Source organism: Convolutriloba macropyga, chromosome 9 (assembly GCF_964194025.1).
Source record: "Convolutriloba macropyga chromosome 9, txConMacr16.3, whole genome shotgun sequence".
Taxonomy (NCBI): domain Eukaryota; kingdom Metazoa; phylum Xenacoelomorpha; order Acoela; family Convolutidae; genus Convolutriloba; species Convolutriloba macropyga.
In genome coordinates, this window is record NC_134476.1 from 62,358,653 (window position 1) to 62,382,297 (window position 23,645).

At 40.5% G+C, this 23,645-nt stretch overlaps 12 non-coding genes across 12 annotated transcripts; all 12 read left to right on the plus strand.

Annotated features, from left to right (window-relative positions):
* The first annotated feature begins 473 nt into the window (after positions 1-473).
* Positions 474-592, plus strand: LOC142347524 (5S ribosomal RNA). Its single transcript, XR_012760512.1, has one exon. It is a non-coding gene; the product is annotated as a 5S ribosomal RNA (ribosomal RNA).
* Positions 593-1,728: 1,136 nt separating this feature from the next.
* Positions 1,729-1,847, plus strand: LOC142347525 (5S ribosomal RNA). Its single transcript, XR_012760513.1, has one exon. It is a non-coding gene; the product is annotated as a 5S ribosomal RNA (ribosomal RNA).
* A 1,136-nt stretch (positions 1,848-2,983) lies between these two features.
* Positions 2,984-3,102, plus strand: LOC142347527 (5S ribosomal RNA). Its single transcript, XR_012760514.1, has one exon. It is a non-coding gene; the product is annotated as a 5S ribosomal RNA (ribosomal RNA).
* Positions 3,103-4,238: 1,136 nt separating this feature from the next.
* Positions 4,239-4,357, plus strand: LOC142347019 (5S ribosomal RNA). The gene has a single exon (XR_012760047.1). It is a non-coding gene; the product is annotated as a 5S ribosomal RNA (ribosomal RNA).
* A 1,512-nt stretch (positions 4,358-5,869) lies between these two features.
* LOC142347020 (5S ribosomal RNA) lies at positions 5,870-5,988 on the plus strand. Its single transcript, XR_012760048.1, has one exon. It is a non-coding gene; the product is annotated as a 5S ribosomal RNA (ribosomal RNA).
* Positions 5,989-7,500: 1,512 nt separating this feature from the next.
* Positions 7,501-7,619, plus strand: LOC142347022 (5S ribosomal RNA). Its single transcript, XR_012760050.1, has one exon. It is a non-coding gene; the product is annotated as a 5S ribosomal RNA (ribosomal RNA).
* A 948-nt stretch (positions 7,620-8,567) lies between these two features.
* On the plus strand, positions 8,568-8,686 carry LOC142347023 (5S ribosomal RNA). Its single transcript, XR_012760051.1, has one exon. It is a non-coding gene; the product is annotated as a 5S ribosomal RNA (ribosomal RNA).
* Positions 8,687-10,386: 1,700 nt separating this feature from the next.
* On the plus strand, positions 10,387-10,505 carry LOC142347025 (5S ribosomal RNA). The gene has a single exon (XR_012760052.1). It is a non-coding gene; the product is annotated as a 5S ribosomal RNA (ribosomal RNA).
* A 948-nt stretch (positions 10,506-11,453) lies between these two features.
* On the plus strand, positions 11,454-11,572 carry LOC142347026 (5S ribosomal RNA). The gene has a single exon (XR_012760053.1). It is a non-coding gene; the product is annotated as a 5S ribosomal RNA (ribosomal RNA).
* Positions 11,573-13,272: 1,700 nt separating this feature from the next.
* On the plus strand, positions 13,273-13,391 carry LOC142347027 (5S ribosomal RNA). Its single transcript, XR_012760054.1, has one exon. It is a non-coding gene; the product is annotated as a 5S ribosomal RNA (ribosomal RNA).
* A 948-nt stretch (positions 13,392-14,339) lies between these two features.
* LOC142347028 (5S ribosomal RNA) lies at positions 14,340-14,458 on the plus strand. The gene has a single exon (XR_012760055.1). It is a non-coding gene; the product is annotated as a 5S ribosomal RNA (ribosomal RNA).
* A 948-nt stretch (positions 14,459-15,406) lies between these two features.
* Positions 15,407-15,525, plus strand: LOC142347029 (5S ribosomal RNA). Its single transcript, XR_012760056.1, has one exon. It is a non-coding gene; the product is annotated as a 5S ribosomal RNA (ribosomal RNA).
* The last annotated feature ends 8,120 nt before the right edge of the window (positions 15,526-23,645 follow it).

The window sequence follows — 23,645 nt, forward strand, 5'->3', positions numbered from 1 at the left end:
TTAGTGCAAATCGCTTAGTTCCATTCTTTAGGCTGCACTCCGCTAACGCAGAGTGCATTCAAATAAAACTTATCAAATAGAGTTGATACTTACCTATTTAATAAGTTTATCACAACAATTAGGCTAAAAGCAATTCAGCTATGATTTTCCCAAGTACCGCCCTAAACCCACTGAAGTCATGCTTCCGGTTCAATGTCCGGTTGAGCAGGTTCCTGGGACCCAATTCATCTCTCCTTTGTTTTGGGGCCGTTCCACTGTATTGTGGATGGTTGGAAGCAAAAAGTTTGTGCGTTGGTCATGATACACTGTATGGCTACGAATTGCATAAATTATAACACAACAGTGGCTAAATTTGCATGTATTAAGTGACTATTTTGCAAACCGCAAGGCGGCCAGTTAAAGTAATCCTATATATGAATATAAGACTACAATACAATGCTGTTGTATATAAATTCGCTCCCACTTACGCAAATGCCTACGACCATACCATGTTGAATGCACCGGTTCTCGTCCGATCACCGAAGTTAAGCAACATTGGGCCTGGTTAGTACTTGGATGGGTGACCGCTTGGGAACACCAGGTGTTGTAGGCTTTTTCTTTTGAGTATTAAAGCCTCACAGAATAATAATATTTGATATCTACACATTTTAGAGCCTCCAAAAGCCTCGGTGATCGAAAAAGTTAAGCCTCATCGAGCGCGGATACTTTTTTGAAAATTGGTAAAAACGTGTCCAAAATGGTTCGCTGTGCCCGATTTTTTTATTCTATCCCCAACTATGGCTCAAGTGGAGCTTGCCCACAAAAAATGAGCAAAATCGGACTAAAATTGACGATTTGGTGACCAAAACCAAGTTCGGTGATCGAAAAAGTTAAGCCTCATCGAGCGCGGATACTTTTTTGAAAATTGGTAAAAACGTGTCCAAAATGGTTCGCTGTGCCCGATTTTTTTATTCTATCCCCAACTATGGCTCAAGTGGAGCTTGCCCACAAAAAATGAGCAAAATCGGACTAAAATTGACGATTTGGTGACCAAAACAAAGTTCGGTGATCGAAAAAGTTAAGCCTCATCGAGCGCGGATACTTTTTGTAAATGACAATTTCAGCGATAACCATTGCTCCAAACACACCCCACATACTTGTATAGGCCATTTTAATTGTTCCCCCGCTTGTGCTTACTGTGTATTTGATATTTGGAACGCTCTCGGAAACATCAATACTAATTGCAAAGTTTCCCTTTATTAAACTAACTTTTAAGTTAGTGCAAATCGCTTAGTTCCATTCTTTAGGCTGCACTCCGCTAACGCAGAGTGCATTCAAATAAAACTTATCAAATAGAGTTGATACTTACCTATTTAATAAGTTTATCACAACAATTAGGCTAAAAGCAATTCATCTATGATTTTCCCAAGTACCGGCCTAAACCCACTGAAGTCATGCTTCCGGTTCAATGTCCGGTTGAGCAGGTTCCTCGGACCCAATTCATCTCTCCTTTGTTTTGGGGCCGTTCCACTGTATTGTGGATGGTTGGAAGCAAAAAGTTTGTGCGTTGGTCATGATACACTGTATGGCTACGAATTGCATAAATTATAACACAACAGTGGCTAAATTTGCATGTATTAAGTGACTATTTTGCAAACCGCAAGGCGGCCAGTTAAAGTAATCCTATATATGAATATAAGACTACAATACAATGCTGTTGTATATAAATTCGCTCCCACTTACGCAAATGCCTACGACCATACCATGTTGAATGCACCGGTTCTCGTCCGATCACCGAAGTTAAGCAACATTGGGCCTGGTTAGTACTTGGATGGGTGACCGCTTGGGAACACCAGGTGTTGTAGGCTTTTTCTTTTGAGTATTAAAGCCTCACAGAATAATAATATTTGATATCTACACATTTTAGAGCCTCCAAAAGCCTCGGTGATCGAAAAAGTTAAGCCTCATCGAGCGCGGATACTTTTTTGAAAATCGGTAAAAACGTGTCCAAAATGGTTCGCTGTGCCCGATTTTTTTATTCTATCCCCAACTATGGCTCAAGTGGAGCTTGCCCACAAAAAATGAGCAAAATCGGACTAAAATTGACGATTTGGTGACCAAAACCAAGTTCGGTGATCGAAAAAGTTAAGCCTCATCGAGCGCGGATACTTTTTTGAAAATTGGTAAAAACGTGTCCAAAATGGTTCGCTGTGCCCGATTTTTTTATTCTATCCCCAACTATGGCTCAAGTGGAGCTTGCCCACAAAAAATGAGCAAAATCGGACTAAAATTGACGATTTGGTGACCAAAACAAAGTTCGGTGATCGAAAAAGTTAAGCCTCATCGAGCGCGGATACTTTTTGTAAATGACAATTTCAGCGATAACCATTGCTCCAAACACACCCCACATACTTGTATAGGCCATTCTAATTGTTCCCCCGCTTGTGCTTACTGTGTATTTGATATTTGGAACGCTCTCGGAAACATCAATACTAATTGCAAAGTTTCCCTTTATTAAACTAACTTTTAAGTTAGTGCAAATCGCTTAGTTCCATTCTTTAGGCTGCACTCCGCTAACGCAGAGTGCATTCAAATAAAACTTATCAAATAGAGTTGATACTTACCTATTTAATAAGTTTATCACAACAATTAGGCTAAAAGCAATTCAGCTATGATTTTCCCAAGTACCGCCCTAAACCCACTGAAGTCATGCTTCCGGTTCAATGTCCGGTTGAGCAGGTTCCTGGGACCCAATTCATCTCTCCTTTGTTTTGGGGCCGTTCCACTGTATTGTGGATGGTTGGAAGCAAAAAGTTTGTGCGTTGGTCATGATACACTGTATGGCTACGAATTGCATAAATTATAACACAACAGTGGCTAAATTTGCATGTATTAAGTGACTATTTTGCAAACCGCAAGGCGGCCAGTTAAAGTAATCCTATATATGAATATAAGACTACAATACAATGCTGTTGTATATAAATTCGCTCCCACTTACGCAAATGCCTACGACCATACCATGTTGAATGCACCGGTTCTCGTCCGATCACCGAAGTTAAGCAACATTGGGCCTGGTTAGTACTTGGATGGGTGACCGCTTGGGAACACCAGGTGTTGTAGGCTTTTTCTTTTGAGTATTAAAGCCTCACAGAATAATAATATTTGATATCTACACATTTTAGAGCCTCCAAAAGCCTCGGTGATCGAAAAAGTTAAGCCTCATCGAGCGCGGATACTTTTTTGAAAATTGGTAAAAACGTGTCCAAAATGGTTCGCTGTGCCCGATTTTTTTATTCTATCCCCAACTATGGCTCAAGTGGAGCTTGCCCACAAAAAATGAGCAAAATCGGACTAAAATTGACGATTTGGTGACCAAAACCAAGTTCGGTGATCGAAAAAGTTAAGCCTCATCGAGCGCGGATACTTTTTTGAAAATTGGTAAAAACGTGTCCAAAATGGTTCGCTGTGCCCGATTTTTTTATTCTATCCCCAACTATGGCTCAAGTGGAGCTTGCCCACAAAAAATGAGCAAAATCGGACTAAAATTGACGATTTGGTGACCAAAACAAAGTTCGGTGATCGAAAAAGTTAAGCCTCATCGAGCGCGGATACTTTTTGTAAATGACAATTTCAGCGATAACCATTGCTCCAAACACACCCCACATACTTGTATAGGCCATTTTAATTGTTCCCCCGCTTGTGCTTACTGTGTATTTGATATTTGGAACGCTCTCGGAAACATCAATACTAATTGCAAAGTTTCCCTTTATTAAACTAACTTTTAAGTTAGTGCAAATCGCTTAGTTCCATTCTTTAGGCTGCACTCCGCTAACGCAGAGTGCATTCAAATAAAACTTATCAAATAGAGTTGATACTTACCTATTTAATAAGTTTATCACAACAATTAGGCTAAAAGCAATTCAGCTATGATTTTCCCAAGTACCGGCCTAAACCCACTGAAGTCATGCTTCCGGTTCAATGTCCGGTTGAGCAGGTTCCTCGGACCCAATTCATCTCTCCTTTGTTTTGGGGCCGTTCCACTGTATTGTGGATGGTTGGAAGCAAAAAGTTTGTGCGTTGGTCATGATACACTGTATGGCTACGAATTGCATAAATTATAACACAACAGTGGCTAAATTTGCATGTATTAAGTGACTATTTTGCAAACCGCAAGGCGGCCAGTTAAAGTAATCCTATATATGAATATAAGACTACAATACAATGCTGTTGTATATAAATTCGCTCCCACTTACGCAAATGCCTACGACCATACCATGTTGAATGCACCGGTTCTCGTCCGATCACCGAAGTTAAGCAACATTGGGCCTGGTTAGTACTTGGATGGGTGACCGCTTGGGAACACCAGGTGTTGTAGACTTTTTCTTTTGAGTATTAAAGCCTCACAGAATAATAATATTTGATATCTACACATTTTAGAGCCTCCAAAAGCCTCGGTGATCGAAAAAGTTAAGCCTCATCGAGCGCGGATACTTTTTTGAAAATTGGTAAAAACGTGTCCAAAATGGTTCGCTGTGCCCGATTTTTTTATTCTATCCCCAACTATGGCTCAAGTGGAGCTTGCCCACAAAAAATGAGCAAAATCGGACTAAAATTGACGATTTGGTGACCAAAACCAAGTTCGGTGATCGAAAAAGTTAAGCCTCATCGAGCGCGGATACTTTTTTGAAAATTGGTAAAAACGTGTCCAAAATGGTTCGCTGTGCCCGATTTTTTTATTCTATCCCCAACTATGGCTCAAGTGGAGCTTGCCCACAAAAAATGAGCAAAATCGGACTAAAATTGACGATTTGGTGACCAAAACCAAGTTCGGTGATCGAAAAAGTTAAGCCTCATCGAGCGCGGATACTTTTTTGAAAATTGGTAAAAACGTGTCCAAAATGGTTCGCTGTGCCCGATTTTTTTATTCTATCCCCAACTATGGCTCAAGTGGAGCTTGCCCACAAAAAATGAGCAAAATCGGACTAAAATTGACGATTTGGTGACCAAAACCAAGTTCGGTGATCGAAAAAGTTAAGCCTCATCGAGCGCGGATACTTTTTTGAAAATTGGTAAAAACGTGTCCAAAATGGTTCGCTGTGCCCGATTTTTTTATTCTATCCCCAACTATGGCTCAAGTGGAGCTTGCCCACAAAAAATGAGCAAAATCGGACTAAAATTGACGATTTGGTGACCAAAACAAAGTTCGGTGATCGAAAAAGTTAAGCCTCATCGAGCGCGGATACTTTTTGTAAATGACAATTTCAGCGATAACCATTGCTCCAAACACACCCCACATACTTGTATAGGCCATTCTAATTGTTCCCCCGCTTGTGCTTACTGTGTATTTGATATTTGGAACGCTCTCGGAAACATCAATACTAATTGCAAAGTTTCCCTTTATTAAACTAACTTTTAAGTTAGTGCAAATCGCTTAGTTCCATTCTTTAGGCTGCACTCCGCTAACGCAGAGTGCATTCAAATAAAACTTATCAAATAGAGTTGATACTTACCTATTTAATAAGATTATCACAACAATTAGGCTAAAAGCAATTCAGCTATGATTTTCCCAAGTACCGGCCTAAACCCACTGAAGTCATGCTTCCGGTTCAATGTCCGGTTGAGCAGGTTCCTCGGACCCAATTCATCTCTCCTTTGTTTTGGGGCCGTTCCACTGTATTGTGGATGGTTGGAAGCAAAAAGTTTGTGCGTTGGTCATGATACACTGTATGGCTACGAATTGCATAAATTATAACACAACAGTGGCTAAATTTGCATGTATTAAGTGACTATTTTGCAAACCGCAAGGCGGCCAGTTAAAGTAATCCTATATATGAATATAAGACTACAATACAATGCTGTTGTATATAAATTCGCTCCCACTTACGCAAATGCCTACGACCATACCATGTTGAATGCACCGGTTCTCGTCCGATCACCGAAGTTAAGCAACATTGGGCCTGGTTAGTACTTGGATGGGTGACCGCTTGGGAACACCAGGTGTTGTAGACTTTTTCTTTTGAGTATTAAAGCCTCACAGAATAATAATATTTGATATCTACACATTTTAGAGCCTCCAAAAGCCTCGGTGATCGAAAAAGTTAAGCCTCATCGAGCGCGGATACTTTTTTGAAAATTGGTAAAAACGTGTCCAAAATGGTTCGCTGTGCCCGATTTTTTTATTCTATCCCCAACTATGGCTCAAGTGGAGCTTGCCCACAAAAAATGAGCAAAATCGGACTAAAATTGACGATTTGGTGACCAAAACCAAGTTCGGTGATCGAAAAAGTTAAGCCTCATCGAGCGCGGATACTTTTTTGAAAATTGGTAAAAACGTGTCCAAAATGGTTCGCTGTGCCCGATTTTTTTATTCTATCCCCAACTATGGCTCAAGTGGAGCTTGCCCACAAAAAATGAGCAAAATCGGACTAAAATTGACGATTTGGTGACCAAAACCAAGTTCGGTGATCGAAAAAGTTAAGCCTCATCGAGCGCGGATACTTTTTTGAAAATTGGTAAAAACGTGTCCAAAATGGTTCGCTGTGCCCGATTTTTTTATTCTATCCCCAACTATGGCTCAAGTGGAGCTTGCCCACAAAAAATGAGCAAAATCGGACTAAAATTGACGATTTGGTGACCAAAACCAAGTTCGGTGATCGAAAAAGTTAAGCCTCATCGAGCGCGGATACTTTTTTGAAAATTGGTAAAAACGTGTCCAAAATGGTTCGCTGTGCCCGATTTTTTTATTCTATCCCCAACTATGGCTCAAGTGGAGCTTGCCCACAAAAAATGAGCAAAATCGGACTAAAATTGACGATTTGGTGACCAAAACAAAGTTCGGTGATCGAAAAAGTTAAGCCTCATCGAGCGCGGATACTTTTTGTAAATGACAATTTCAGCGATAACCATTGCTCCAAACACACCCCACATACTTGTATAGGCCATTCTAATTGTTCCCCCGCTTGTGCTTACTGTGTATTTGATATTTGGAACGCTCTCGGAAACATCAATACTAATTGCAAAGTTTCCCTTTATTAAACTAACTTTTAAGTTAGTGCAAATCGCTTAGTTCCATTCTTTAGGCTGCACTCCGCTAACGCAGAGTGCATTCAAATAAAACTTATCAAATAGAGTTGATACTTACCTATTTAATAAGATTATCACAACAATTAGGCTAAAAGCAATTCAGCTATGATTTTCCCAAGTACCGGCCTAAACCCACTGAAGTCATGCTTCCGGTTCAATGTCCGGTTGAGCAGGTTCCTCGGACCCAATTCATCTCTCCTTTGTTTTGGGGCCGTTCCACTGTATTGTGGATGGTTGGAAGCAAAAAGTTTGTGCGTTGGTCATGATACACTGTATGGCTACGAATTGCATAAATTATAACACAACAGTGGCTAAATTTGCATGTATTAAGTGACTATTTTGCAAACCGCAAGGCGGCCAGTTAAAGTAATCCTATATATGAATATAAGACTACAATACAATGCTGTTGTATATAAATTCGCTCCCACTTACGCAAATGCCTACGACCATACCATGTTGAATGCACCGGTTCTCGTCCGATCACCGAAGTTAAGCAACATTGGGCCTGGTTAGTACTTGGATGGGTGACCGCTTGGGAACACCAGGTGTTGTAGACTTTTTCTTTTGAGTATTAAAGCCTCACAGAATAATAATATTTGATATCTACACATTTTAGAGCCTCCAAAAGCCTCGGTGATCGAAAAAGTTAAGCCTCATCGAGCGCGGATACTTTTTTGAAAATCGTTAAAAACGTGTCCAAAATGGTTCGCTGTGCCCAATTTTTTTATTCTATCCCCAACTATGGCTCAAGTGGAGCTTGCCCACAAAAAATGAGCAAAATCGGACTAAAATTGACGATTTGGTGACCAAAACCAAGTTCGGTGATCGAAAAAGTTAAGCCTCATCGAGCGCGGATACTTTTTGTAAATGACAATTTCAGCGATAACCATTGCTCCAAACACACCCCACATACTTGTATAGGCCATTCTAATTGTTCCCCCGCTTGTGCTTACTGTGTATTTGATATTTGGAACGCTCTCGGAAACATCAATACTAATTGCAAAGTTTCCCTTTATTAAACTAACTTTTGAGTTAGTGCAAATCCCTTAGTTCCATTCTTTAGGCTGCACTCCGCTAACGCAGAGTGCATTCAAATAAAACTTATCAAATAGAGTTGATACTTACCTATTTAATAAGATTATCACAACAATTAGGCTAAAAGCAATTCAGCTATGATTTTCCCAAGTACCGGCCTAAACCCACTGAAGTCATGCTTCCGGTTCAATGTCCGGTTGAGCAGGTTCCTCGGACCCAATTCATCTCTCCTTTGTTTTGGGGCCGTTCCACTGTATTGTGGATGGTTGGAAGCAAAAAGTTTGTGCGTTGGTCATGATACACTGTATGGCTACGAATTGCATAAATTATAACACAACAGTGGCTAAATTTGCATGTATTAAGTGACTATTTTGCAAACCGCAAGGCGGCCAGTTAAAGTAATCCTATATATGAATATAAGACTACAATACAATGCTGTTGTATATAAATTCGCTCCCACTTACGCAAATGCCTACGACCATACCATGTTGAATGCACCGGTTCTCGTCCGATCACCGAAGTTAAGCAACATTGGGCCTGGTTAGTACTTGGATGGGTGACCGCTTGGGAACACCAGGTGTTGTAGACTTTTTCTTTTGAGTATTAAAGCCTCACAGAATAATAATATTTGATATCTACACATTTTAGAGCCTCCAAAAGCCTCGGTGATCGAAAAAGTTAAGCCTCATCGAGCGCGGATACTTTTTTGAAAATTGGTAAAAACGTGTCCAAAATGGTTCGCTGTGCCCGATTTTTTTATTCTATCCCCAACTATGGCTCAAGTGGAGCTTGCCCACAAAAAATGAGCAAAATCGGACTAAAATTGACGATTTGGTGACCAAAACCAAGTTCGGTGATCGAAAAAGTTAAGCCTCATCGAGCGCGGATACTTTTTTGAAAATTGGTAAAAACGTGTCCAAAATGGTTCGCTGTGCCCGATTTTTTTATTCTATCCCCAACTATGGCTCAAGTGGAGCTTGCCCACAAAAAATGAGCAAAATCGGACTAAAATTGACGATTTGGTGACCAAAACCAAGTTCGGTGATCGAAAAAGTTAAGCCTCATCGAGCGCGGATACTTTTTTGAAAATTGGTAAAAACGTGTCCAAAATGGTTCGCTGTGCCCGATTTTTTTATTCTATCCCCAACTATGGCTCAAGTGGAGCTTGCCCACAAAAAATGAGCAAAATCGGACTAAAATTGACGATTTGGTGACCAAAACCAAGTTCGGTGATCGAAAAAGTTAAGCCTCATCGAGCGCGGATACTTTTTTGAAAATTGGTAAAAACGTGTCCAAAATGGTTCGCTGTGCCCGATTTTTTTATTCTATCCCCAACTATGGCTCAAGTGGAGCTTGCCCACAAAAAATGAGCAAAATCGGACTAAAATTGACGATTTGGTGACCAAAACCAAGTTCGGTGATCGAAAAAGTTAAGCCTCATCGAGCGCGGATACTTTTTTGAAAATTGGTAAAAACGTGTCCAAAATGGTTCGCTGTGCCCGATTTTTTTATTCTATCCCCAACTATGGCTCAAGTGGAGCTTGCCCACAAAAAATGAGCAAAATCGGACTAAAATTGACGATTTGGTGACCAAAACAAAGTTCGGTGATCGAAAAAGTTAAGCCTCATCGAGCGCGGATACTTTTTGTAAATGACAATTTCAGCGATAACCATTGCTCCAAACACACCCCACATACTTGTATAGGCCATTCTAATTGTTCCCCCGCTTGTGCTTACTGTGTATTTGATATTTGGAACGCTCTCGGAAACATCAATACTAATTGCAAAGTTTCCCTTTATTAAACTAACTTTTAAGTTAGTGCAAATCGCTTAGTTCCATTCTTTAGGCTGCACTCCGCTAACGCAGAGTGCATTCAAATAAAACTTATCAAATAGAGTTGATACTTACCTATTTAATAAGATTATCACAACAATTAGGCTAAAAGCAATTCAGCTATGATTTTCCCAAGTACCGGCCTAAACCCACTGAAGTCATGCTTCCGGTTCAATGTCCGGTTGAGCAGGTTCCTCGGACCCAATTCATCTCTCCTTTGTTTTGGGGCCGTTCCACTGTATTGTGGATGGTTGGAAGCAAAAAGTTTGTGCGTTGGTCATGATACACTGTATGGCTACGAATTGCATAAATTATAACACAACAGTGGCTAAATTTGCATGTATTAAGTGACTATTTTGCAAACCGCAAGGCGGCCAGTTAAAGTAATCCTATATATGAATATAAGACTACAATACAATGCTGTTGTATATAAATTCGCTCCCACTTACGCAAATGCCTACGACCATACCATGTTGAATGCACCGGTTCTCGTCCGATCACCGAAGTTAAGCAACATTGGGCCTGGTTAGTACTTGGATGGGTGACCGCTTGGGAACACCAGGTGTTGTAGACTTTTTCTTTTGAGTATTAAAGCCTCACAGAATAATAATATTTGATATCTACACATTTTAGAGCCTCCAAAAGCCTCGGTGATCGAAAAAGTTAAGCCTCATCGAGCGCGGATACTTTTTTGAAAATCGTTAAAAACGTGTCCAAAATGGTTCGCTGTGCCCAATTTTTTTATTCTATCCCCAACTATGGCTCAAGTGGAGCTTGCCCACAAAAAATGAGCAAAATCGGACTAAAATTGACGATTTGGTGACCAAAACCAAGTTCGGTGATCGAAAAAGTTAAGCCTCATCGAGCGCGGATACTTTTTGTAAATGACAATTTCAGCGATAACCATTGCTCCAAACACACCCCACATACTTGTATAGGCCATTCTAATTGTTCCCCCGCTTGTGCTTACTGTGTATTTGATATTTGGAACGCTCTCGGAAACATCAATACTAATTGCAAAGTTTCCCTTTATTAAACTAACTTTTGAGTTAGTGCAAATCCCTTAGTTCCATTCTTTAGGCTGCACTCCGCTAACGCAGAGTGCATTCAAATAAAACTTATCAAATAGAGTTGATACTTACCTATTTAATAAGATTATCACAACAATTAGGCTAAAAGCAATTCAGCTATGATTTTCCCAAGTACCGGCCTAAACCCACTGAAGTCATGCTTCCGGTTCAATGTCCGGTTGAGCAGGTTCCTCGGACCCAATTCATCTCTCCTTTGTTTTGGGGCCGTTCCACTGTATTGTGGATGGTTGGAAGCAAAAAGTTTGTGCGTTGGTCATGATACACTGTATGGCTACGAATTGCATAAATTATAACACAACAGTGGCTAAATTTGCATGTATTAAGTGACTATTTTGCAAACCGCAAGGCGGCCAGTTAAAGTAATCCTATATATGAATATAAGACTACAATACAATGCTGTTGTATATAAATTCGCTCCCACTTACGCAAATGCCTACGACCATACCATGTTGAATGCACCGGTTCTCGTCCGATCACCGAAGTTAAGCAACATTGGGCCTGGTTAGTACTTGGATGGGTGACCGCTTGGGAACACCAGGTGTTGTAGACTTTTTCTTTTGAGTATTAAAGCCTCACAGAATAATAATATTTGATATCTACACATTTTAGAGCCTCCAAAAGCCTCGGTGATCGAAAAAGTTAAGCCTCATCGAGCGCGGATACTTTTTTGAAAATTGGTAAAAACGTGTCCAAAATGGTTCGCTGTGCCCGATTTTTTTATTCTATCCCCAACTATGGCTCAAGTGGAGCTTGCCCACAAAAAATGAGCAAAATCGGACTAAAATTGACGATTTGGTGACCAAAACCAAGTTCGGTGATCGAAAAAGTTAAGCCTCATCGAGCGCGGATACTTTTTTGAAAATTGGTAAAAACGTGTCCAAAATGGTTCGCTGTGCCCGATTTTTTTATTCTATCCCCAACTATGGCTCAAGTGGAGCTTGCCCACAAAAAATGAGCAAAATCGGACTAAAATTGACGATTTGGTGACCAAAACCAAGTTCGGTGATCGAAAAAGTTAAGCCTCATCGAGCGCGGATACTTTTTTGAAAATTGGTAAAAACGTGTCCAAAATGGTTCGCTGTGCCCGATTTTTTTATTCTATCCCCAACTATGGCTCAAGTGGAGCTTGCCCACAAAAAATGAGCAAAATCGGACTAAAATTGACGATTTGGTGACCAAAACCAAGTTCGGTGATCGAAAAAGTTAAGCCTCATCGAGCGCGGATACTTTTTTGAAAATTGGTAAAAACGTGTCCAAAATGGTTCGCTGTGCCCGATTTTTTTATTCTATCCCCAACTATGGCTCAAGTGGAGCTTGCCCACAAAAAATGAGCAAAATCGGACTAAAATTGACGATTTGGTGACCAAAACCAAGTTCGGTGATCGAAAAAGTTAAGCCTCATCGAGCGCGGATACTTTTTTGAAAATTGGTAAAAACGTGTCCAAAATGGTTCGCTGTGCCCGATTTTTTTATTCTATCCCCAACTATGGCTCAAGTGGAGCTTGCCCACAAAAAATGAGCAAAATCGGACTAAAATTGACGATTTGGTGACCAAAACAAAGTTCGGTGATCGAAAAAGTTAAGCCTCATCGAGCGCGGATACTTTTTGTAAATGACAATTTCAGCGATAACCATTGCTCCAAACACACCCCACATACTTGTATAGGCCATTCTAATTGTTCCCCCGCTTGTGCTTACTGTGTATTTGATATTTGGAACGCTCTCGGAAACATCAATACTAATTGCAAAGTTTCCCTTTATTAAACTAACTTTTAAGTTAGTGCAAATCGCTTAGTTCCATTCTTTAGGCTGCACTCCGCTAACGCAGAGTGCATTCAAATAAAACTTATCAAATAGAGTTGATACTTACCTATTTAATAAGATTATCACAACAATTAGGCTAAAAGCAATTCAGCTATGATTTTCCCAAGTACCGGCCTAAACCCACTGAAGTCATGCTTCCGGTTCAATGTCCGGTTGAGCAGGTTCCTCGGACCCAATTCATCTCTCCTTTGTTTTGGGGCCGTTCCACTGTATTGTGGATGGTTGGAAGCAAAAAGTTTGTGCGTTGGTCATGATACACTGTATGGCTACGAATTGCATAAATTATAACACAACAGTGGCTAAATTTGCATGTATTAAGTGACTATTTTGCAAACCGCAAGGCGGCCAGTTAAAGTAATCCTATATATGAATATAAGACTACAATACAATGCTGTTGTATATAAATTCGCTCCCACTTACGCAAATGCCTACGACCATACCATGTTGAATGCACCGGTTCTCGTCCGATCACCGAAGTTAAGCAACATTGGGCCTGGTTAGTACTTGGATGGGTGACCGCTTGGGAACACCAGGTGTTGTAGACTTTTTCTTTTGAGTATTAAAGCCTCACAGAATAATAATATTTGATATCTACACATTTTAGAGCCTCCAAAAGCCTCGGTGATCGAAAAAGTTAAGCCTCATCGAGCGCGGATACTTTTTTGAAAATCGTTAAAAACGTGTCCAAAATGGTTCGCTGTGCCCAATTTTTTTATTCTATCCCCAACTATGGCTCAAGTGGAGCTTGCCCACAAAAAATGAGCAAAATCGGACTAAAATTGACGATTTGGTGACCAAAACCAAGTTCGGTGATCGAAAAAGTTAAGCCTCATCGAGCGCGGATACTTTTTGTAAATGACAATTTCAGCGATAACCATTGCTCCAAACACACCCCACATACTTGTATAGGCCATTCTAATTGTTCCCCCGCTTGTGCTTACTGTGTATTTGATATTTGGAACGCTCTCGGAAACATCAATACTAATTGCAAAGTTTCCCTTTATTAAACTAACTTTTAAGTTAGTGCAAATCGCTTAGTTCCATTCTTTAGGCTGCACTCCGCTAACGCAGAGTGCATTCAAATAAAACTTATCAAATAGAGTTGATACTTACCTATTTAATAAGATTATCACAACAATTAGGCTAAAAGCAATTCAGCTATGATTTTCCCAAGTACCGGCCTAAACCCACTGAAGTCATGCTTCCGGTTCAATGTCCGGTTGAGCAGGTTCCTCGGACCCAATTCATCTCTCCTTTGTTTTGGGGCCGTTCCACTGTATTGTGGATGGTTGGAAGCAAAAAGTTTGTGCGTTGGTCATGATACACTGTATGGCTACGAATTGCATAAATTATAACACAACAGTGGCTAAATTTGCATGTATTAAGTGACTATTTTGCAAACCGCAAGGCGGCCAGTTAAAGTAATCCTATATATGAATATAAGACTACAATACAATGCTGTTGTATATAAATTCGCTCCCACTTACGCAAATGCCTACGACCATACCATGTTGAATGCACCGGTTCTCGTCCGATCACCGAAGTTAAGCAACATTGGGCCTGGTTAGTACTTGGATGGGTGACCGCTTGGGAACACCAGGTGTTGTAGACTTTTTCTTTTGAGTATTAAAGCCTCACAGAATAATAATATTTGATATCTACACATTTTAGAGCCTCCAAAAGCCTCGGTGATCGAAAAAGTTAAGCCTCATCGAGCGCGGATACTTTTTTGAAAATCGTTAAAAACGTGTCCAAAATGGTTCGCTGTGCCCAATTTTTTTATTCTATCCCCAACTATGGCTCAAGTGGAGCTTGCCCACAAAAAATGAGCAAAATCGGACTAAAATTGACGATTTGGTGACCAAAACCAAGTTCGGTGATCGAAAAAGTTAAGCCTCATCGAGCGCGGATACTTTTTGTAAATGACAATTTCAGCGATAACCATTGCTCCAAACACACCCCACATACTTGTATAGGCCATTCTAATTGTTCCCCCGCTTGTGCTTACTGTGTATTTGATATTTGGAACGCTCTCGGAAACATCAATACTAATTGCAAAGTTTCCCTTTATTAAACTAACTTTTAAGTTAGTGCAAATCGCTTAGTTCCATTCTTTAGGCTGCACTCCGCTAACGCAGAGTGCATTCAAATAAAACTTATCAAATAGAGTTGATACTTACCTATTTAATAAGATTATCACAACAATTAGGCTAAAAGCAATTCAGCTATGATTTTCCCAAGTACCGGCCTAAACCCACTGAAGTCATGCTTCCGGTTCAATGTCCGGTTGAGCAGGTTCCTCGGACCCAATTCATCTCTCCTTTGTTTTGGGGCCGTTCCACTGTATTGTGGATGGTTGGAAGCAAAAAGTTTGTGCGTTGGTCATGATACACTGTATGGCTACGAATTGCATAAATTATAACACAACAGTGGCTAAATTTGCATGTATTAAGTGACTATTTTGCAAACCGCAAGGCGGCCAGTTAAAGTAATCCTATATATGAATATAAGACTACAATACAATGCTGTTGTATATAAATTCGCTCCCACTTACGCAAATGCCTACGACCATACCATGTTGAATGCACCGGTTCTCGTCCGATCACCGAAGTTAAGCAACATTGGGCCTGGTTAGTACTTGGATGGGTGACCGCTTGGGAACACCAGGTGTTGTAGACTTTTTCTTTTGAGTATTAAAGCCTCACAGAATAATAATATTTGATATCTACACATTTTAGAGCCTCCAAAAGCCTCGGTGATCGAAAAAGTTAAGCCTCATCGAGCGCGGATACTTTTTTGAAAATTGGTAAAAACGTGTCCAAAATGGTTCGCTGTGCCCGATTTTTTTATTCTATCCCCAACTATGGCTCAAGTGGAGCTTGCCCACAAAAAATGAGCAAAATCGGACTAAAATTGACGATTTGGTGACCAAAACCAAGTTCGGTGATCGAAAAAGTTAAGCCTCATCGAGCGCGGATACTTTTTTGAAAATTGGTAAAAACGTGTCCAAAATGGTTCGCTGTGCCCGATTTTTTTATTCTATCCCCAACTATGGCTCAAGTGGAGCTTGCCCACAAAAAATGAGCAAAATCGGACTAAAATTGACGATTTGGTGACCAAAACAAAGTTCGGTGATCGAAAAAGTTAAGCCTCATCGAGCGCGGATACTTTTTTGAAAATTGGTAAAAACGTGTCCAAAATGGTTCGCTGTGCCCGATTTTTTTATTCTATCCCCAACTATGGCTCAAGTGGAGCTTGCCCACAAAAAATGAGCAAAATCGGACTAAAATTGACGATTTGGTGACCAAAACCAAGTTCGGTGATCGAAAAAGTTAAGCCTCATCGAGCGCGGATACTTTTTTGAAAATTGGTAAAAACGTGTCCAAAATGGTTCGCTGTGCCCGATTTTTTCATTCTATCCCCAACTATGGCTCAAGTGGAGCTTGCCCACAAAAAATGAGCAAAATCGGACTAAAATTGACGATTTGGTGACCAAAACCAAGTTCGGTGATCGAAAAAGTTAAGCCTCATCGAGCGCGGATACTTTTTTGAAAATTGGTAAAAACGTGTCCAAAATGGTTCGCTGTGCCCGATTTTTTCATTCTATCCCCAACTATGGCTCAAGTGGAGCTTGCCCACAAAAAATGAGCAAAATCGGACTAAAATTGACGATTTGGTGACCAAAACCAAGTTCGGTGATCGAAAAAGTTAAGCCTCATCGAGCGCGGATACTTTTTTGAAAATTGGTAAAAACGTGTCCAAAATGGTTCGCTGTGCCCGATTTTTTTATTCTATCCCCAACTATGGCTCAAGTGGAGCTTGCCCACAAAAAATGAGCAAAATCGGACTAAAATTGACGATTTGGTGACCAAAACCAAGTTCGGTGATCGAAAAAGTTAAGCCTCATCGAGCGCGGATACTTTTTTGAAAATTGGTAAAAACGTGTCCAAAATGGTTCGCTGTGCCCGATTTTTTCATTCTATCCCCAACTATGGCTCAAGTGGAGCTTGCCCACAAAAAATGAGCAAAATCGGACTAAAATTGACGATTTGGTGACCAAAACCAAGTTCGGTGATCGAAAAAGTTAAGCCTCATCGAGCGCGGATACTTTTTTGAAAATTGGTAAAAACGTGTCCAAAATGGTTCGCTGTGCCCGATTTTTTTATTCTATCCCCAACTATGGCTCAAGTGGAGCTTGCCCACAAAAAATGAGCAAAATCGGACTAAAATTGACGATTTGGTGACCAAAACCAAGTTCGGTGATCGAAAAAGTTAAGCCTCATCGAGCGCGGATACTTTTTTGAAAATTGGTAAAAACGTGTCCAAAATGGTTCGCTGTGCCCGATTTTTTCATTCTATCCCCAACTATGGCTCAAGTGGAGCTTGCCCACAAAAAATGAGCAAAATCGGACTAAAATTGACGATTTGGTGACCAAAACCAAGTTCGGTGATCGAAAAAGTTAAGCCTCATCGAGCGCGGATACTTTTTTGAAAATTGGTAAAAACGTGTCCAAGATGGTTCGCTGTGCCCGATTTTTTTATTCTATCCCCAACTATGGCTCAAGTGGAGCTTGCCCACAAAAAATGAGCAAAATCGGACTAAAATTGACGATTTGGTGACCAAAACCAAGTTCGGTGATCGAAAAAGTTAAGCCTCATCGAGCGCGGATACTTTTTTGAAAATTGGTAAAAACGTGTCCAAAATGGTTCGCTGTGCCCGATTTTTTCATTCTATCCCCAACTATGGCTCAAGTGGAGCTTGCCCACAAAAAATGAGCAAAATCGGACTAAAATTGACGATTTGGTGACCAAAACCAAGTTCGGTGATCGAAAAAGTTAAGCCTCATCGAGCGCGGATACTTTTTTGAAAATTGGTAAAAACGTGTCCAAAATGGTTCGCTGTGCCCGATTTTTTTATTCTATCCCCAACTATGGCTCAAGTGGAGCTTGCCCACAAAAAATGAGCAAAATCGGACTAAAATTGACGATTTGGTGACCAAAACCAAGTTCGGTGATCGAAAAAGTTAAGCCTCATCGAGCGCGGATACTTTTTTGAAAATTGGTAAAAACGTGTCCAAAATGGTTCGCTGTGCCCGATTTTTTTATTCTATCCCCAACTATGGCTCAAGTGGAGCTTGCCCACAAAAAATGAGCAAAATCGGACTAAAATTGACGATTTGGTGACCAAAACCAAGTTCGGTGATCGAAAAAGTTAAGCCTCATCGAGCGCGGATACTTTTTTGAAAATTGGTAAAAACGTGTCCAAAATGGTTCGCTGTGCCCGATTTTTTCATTCTATCCCCAACTATGGCTCAAGTGGAGCTTGCCCACAAAAAATGAGCAAAATCGGACTAAAATTGACGATTTGGTGACCAAAACCAAGTTCGGTGATCGAAAAAGTTAAGCCTCATCGAGCGCGGATACTTTTTTGAAAATTGGTAAAAACGTGTCCAAAATGGTTCGCTGTGCCCGATTTTTTTATTCTATCCCCAACTATGGCTCAAGTGGAGCTTGCCCACAAAAAATGAGCAAAATCGGACTAAAATTGACGATTTGGTGACCAAAACCAAGTTCGGTGATCGAAAAAGTTAAGCCTCATCGAGCGCGGATACTTTTTTGAAAATTGGTAAAAACGTGTCCAAAATGGTTCGCTGTGCCCGATTTTTTCATTCTATCCCCAACTATGGCTCAAGTGGAGCTTGCCCACAAAAAATGAGCAAAATCGGACTAAAATTGACGATTTGGTGACCAAAACCAAGTTCGGTGATCGAAAAAGTTAAGCCTCATCGAGCGCGGATACTTTTTTGAAAATTGGTAAAAACGTGTCCAAAATGGTTCGCTGTGCCCGATTTTTTTATTCTATCCCCAACTATGGCTCAAGTGGAGCTTGCCCACAAAAAATGAGCAAAATCGGACTAAAATTGACGATTTGGTGACCAAAACCAAGTTCGGTGATCGAAAAAGTTAAGCCTCATCGAGCGCGGATACTTTTTTGAAAATTGGTAAAAACGTGTCCAAAATGGTTCGCTGTGCCCGATTTTTTTCATTCTATCCCCAACTATGGCTCAAGTGGAGCTTGCCCACAAAAAATGAGCAAAATCGGACTAAAATTGACGATTTGGTGACCAAAACCAAGTTCGGTGATCGAAAAAGTTAAGCCTCATCGAGCGCGGATACTTTTTTGAAAATTGGTAAAAACGTGTCCAAAATGGTTCGCTGTGCCCGATTTTTTTATTCTATCCCCAACTATGGCTCAAGTGGAGCTTGCCCACAAAAAATGAGCAAAATCGGACTAAAATTGACGATTTGGTGACCAAAACAAAGTTCGGTGATCGAAAAAGTTAAGCCTCATCGAGCGCGGATACTTTTTTGAAAATTGGTAAAAACGTGTCCAAAATGGTTCGCTGTGCCCGATTTTTTTATTCTATCCCCAACTATGGCTCAAGTGGAGCTTGCCCACAAAAAATGAGCAAAATCGGACTAAAATTGACGATTTGGTGACCAAAACAAAGTTCGGTGATCGAAAAAGTTAAGCCTCATCGAGCGCGGATACTTTTTTGAAAATTGGTAAAAACGTGTCCAAAATGGTTCGCTGTGCCCGATTTTTTTATTCTATCCCCAACTATGGCTCAAGTGGAGCTTGCCCACAAAAAATGAGCAAAATCGGACTAAAATTGACGATTTGGTGACCAAAACAAAGTTCGGTGATCGAAAAAGTTAAGCCTCATCGAGCGCGGATACTTTTTTGAAAATTGGTAAAAACGTGTCCAAAATGGTTCGCTGTGCCCGATTTTTTTATTCTATCCCCAACTATGGCTCAAGTGGAGCTTGCCCACAAAAAATGAGCAAAATCGGACTAAAATTGACGATTTGGTGACCAAAACAAAGTTCGGTGATCGAAAAAGTTAAGCCTCATCGAGCGCGGATACTTTTTTGAAAATTGGTAAAAACGTGTCCAAAATGGTTCGCTGTGCCCGATTTTTTTATTCTATCCCCAACTATGGCTCAAGTGGAGCTTGCCCACAAAAAATGAGCAAAATCGGACTAAAATTGACGATTTGGTGACCAAAACAAAGTTCGGTGATCGAAAAAGTTAAGCCTCATCGAGCGCGGATACTTTTTTGAAAATTGGTAAAAACGTGTCCAAAATGGTTCGCTGTGCCCGATTTTTTTATTCTATCCCCAACTATGGCTCAAGTGGAGCTTGCCCACAAAAAATGAGCAAAATCGGACTAAAATTGACGATTTGGTGACCAAAACAAAGTTCGGTGATCGAAAAAGTTAAGCCTCATCGAGCGCGGATACTTTTTTGAAAATTGGTAAAAACGTGTCCAAAATGGTTCGCTGTGCCCGATTTTTTTATTCTATCCCCAACTATGGCTCAAGTGGAGCTTGCCCACAAAAAATGAGCAAAATCGGACTAAAATTGACGATTTGGTGACCAAAACAAAGTTCGGTGATCGAAAAAGTTAAGCCTCATCGAGCGCGGATACTTTTTTGAAAATTGGTAAAAACGTGTCCAAAATGGTTCGCTGTGCCCGATTTTTTTATTCTATCCCCAACTATGGCTCAAGTGGAGCTTGCCCACAAAAAATGAGCAAAATCGGACTAAAATTGACGATTTGGTGACCAAAACAAAGTTCGGTGATCGAAAAAGTTAAGCCTCATCGAGCGCGGATACTTTTTTGAAAATTGGTAAAAACGTGTCCAAAATGGTTCGCTGTGCCCGATTTTTTTATTCTATCCCCAACTATGGCTCAAGTGGAGCTTGCCCACAAAAAATGAGCAAAATCGGACTAAAATTGACGATTTGGTGACCAAAACAAAGTTCGGTGATCGAAAAAGTTAAGCCTCATCGAGCGCGGATACTTTTTTTGAAAATTGGTAAAAACGTGTCCAAAATGGTTCGCTGTGCCCGATTTTTTTATTCTATCCCCAACTATGGCTCAAGTGGAGCTTGCCCACAAAAAATGAGCAAAATCGGACTAAAATTGACGATTTGGTGACCAAAACAAAGTTCGGTGATCGAAAAAGTTAAGCCTCATCGAGCGCGGATACTTTTTTGAAAATTGGTAAAAACGTGTCCAAAATGGTTCGCTGTGCCCGATTTTTTTATTCTATCCCCAACTATGGCTCAAGTGGAGCTTGCCCACAAAAAATGAGCAAAATCGGACTAAAATTGACGATTTGGTGACCAAAACAAAGTTCGGTGATCGAAAAAGTTAAGCCTCATCGAGCGCGGATACTTTTTTGAAAATTGGTAAAAACGTGTCCAAAATGGTTCGCTGTGCCCGATTTTTTTATTCTATCCCCAACTATGGCTCAAGTGGAGCTTGCCCACAAAAAATGAGCAAAATCGGACTAAAATTGACGATTTGGTGACCAAAACAAAGTTCGGTGATCGAAAAAGTTAAGCCTCATCGAGCGCGGATACTTTTTTGAAAATTGGTAAAAACGTGTCCAAAATGGTTCGCTGTGCCCGATTTTTTTATTCTATCCCCAACTATGGCTCAAGTGGAGCTTGCCCACAAAAAATGAGCAAAATCGGACTAAAATTGACGATTTGGTGACCAAAACAAAGTTCGGTGATCGAAAAAGTTAAGCCTCATCGAGCGCGGATACTTTTTTGAAAATTGGTAAAAACGTGTCCAAAATGGTTCGCTGTGCCCGATTTTTTTATTCTATCCCCAACTATGGCTCAAGTGGAGCTTGCCCACAAAAAATGAGCAAAATCGGACTAAAATTGACGATTTGGTGACCAAAACAAAGTTCGGTGATCGAAAAAGTTAAGCCTCATCGAGCGCGGATACTTTTTTGAAAATTGGTAAAAACGTGTCCAAAATGGTTCGCTGTGCCCGATTTTTTTTATTCTATCCCCAACTATGGCTCAAGTGGAGCTTGCCCACAAAAAATGAGCAAAATCGGACTAAAATTGACGATTTGGTGACCAAAACAAAGTTCGGTGATCGAAAAAGTTAAGCCTCATCGAGCGCGGATACTTTTTTGAAAATTGGTAAAAACGTGTCCAAAATGGTTCGCTGTGCCCGATTTTTTTATTCTATCCCCAACTATGGCTCAAGTGGAGCTTGCCCACAAAAAATGAGCAAAATCGGACTAAAATTGACGATTTGGTGACCAAAACAAAGTTCGGTGATCGAAAAAGTTAAGCCTCATCGAGCGCGGATACTTTTTTGAAAATTGGTAAAAACGTGTCCAAAATGGTTCGCTGTGCCCGATTTTTTTATTCTATCCCCAACTATGGCTCAAGTGGAGCTTGCCCACAAAAAATGAGCAAAATCGGACTAAAATTGACGATTTGGTGACCAAAACAAAGTTCGGTGATCGAAAAAGTTAAGCCTCATCGAGCGCGGATACTTTTTTGAAAATTGGTAAAAACGTGTCCAAAATGGTTCGCTGTGCCCGATTTTTTTATTCTATCCCCAACTATGGCTCAAGTGGAGCTTGCCCACAAAAAATGAGCAAAATCGGACTAAAATTGACGATTTGGTGACCAAAACAAAGTTCGGTGATCGAAAAAGTTAAGCCTCATCGAGCGCGGATACTTTTTTGAAAATTGGTAAAAACGTGTCCAAAATGGTTCGCTGTGCCCGATTTTTTTATTCTATCCCCAACTATGGCTCAAGTGGAGCTTGCCCACAAAAAATGAGCAAAATCGGACTAAAATTGACGATTTGGTGACCAAAACAAAGTTCGGTGATCGAAAAAGTTAAGCCTCATCGAGCGCGGATACTTTTTTGAAAATTGGTAAAAACGTGTCCAAAATGGTTCGCTGTGCCCGATTTTTTTATTCTATCCCCAACTATGGCTCAAGTGGAGCTTGCCCACAAAAAATGAGCAAAATCGGACTAAAATTGACGATTTGGTGACCAAAACAAAGTTCGGTGATCGAAAAAGTTAAGCCTCATCGAGCGCGGATACTTTTTTGAAAATTGGTAAAAACGTGTCCAAAATGGTTCGCTGTGCCCGATTTTTTTATTCTATCCCCAACTATGGCTCAAGTGGAGCTTGCCCACAAAAAATGAGCAAAATCGGACTAAAATTGACGATTTGGTGACCAAAACAAAGTTCGGTGATCGAAAAAGTTAAGCCTCATCGAGCGCGGATACTTTTTTGAAAATTGGTAAAAACGTGTCCAAAATGGTTCGCTGTGCCCGATTTTTTTATTCTATCCCCAACTATGGCTCAAGTGGAGCTTGCCCACAAAAAATGAGCAAAATCGGACTAAAATTGACGATTTGGTGACCAAAACAAAGTTCGGTGATCGAAAAAGTTAAGCCTCATCGAGCGCGGATACTTTTTTGAAAATTGGTAAAAACGTGTCCAAAATGGTTCGCTGTGCCCGATTTTTTTATTCTATCCCCAACTATGGCTCAAGTGGAGCTTGCCCACAAAAAATGAGCAAAATCGGACTAAAATTGACGATTTGGTGACCAAAACAAAGTTCGGTGATCGAAAAAGTTAAGCCTCATCGAGCGCGGATACTTTTTTTGAAAATTGGTAAAAACGTGTCCAAAATGGTTCGCTGTGCCCGATTTTTTTATTCTATCCCCAACTATGGCTCAAGTGGAGCTTGCCCACAAAAAATGAGCAAAATCGGACTAAAATTGACGATTTGGTGACCAAAACAAAGTTCGGTGATCGAAAAAGTTAAGCCTCATCGAGCGCGGATACTTTTTTGAAAATTGGTAAAAACGTGTCCAAAATGGTTCGCTGTGCCCGATTTTTTTTATTCTATCCCCAACTATGGCTCAAGTGGAGCTTGCCCACAAAAAAATGAG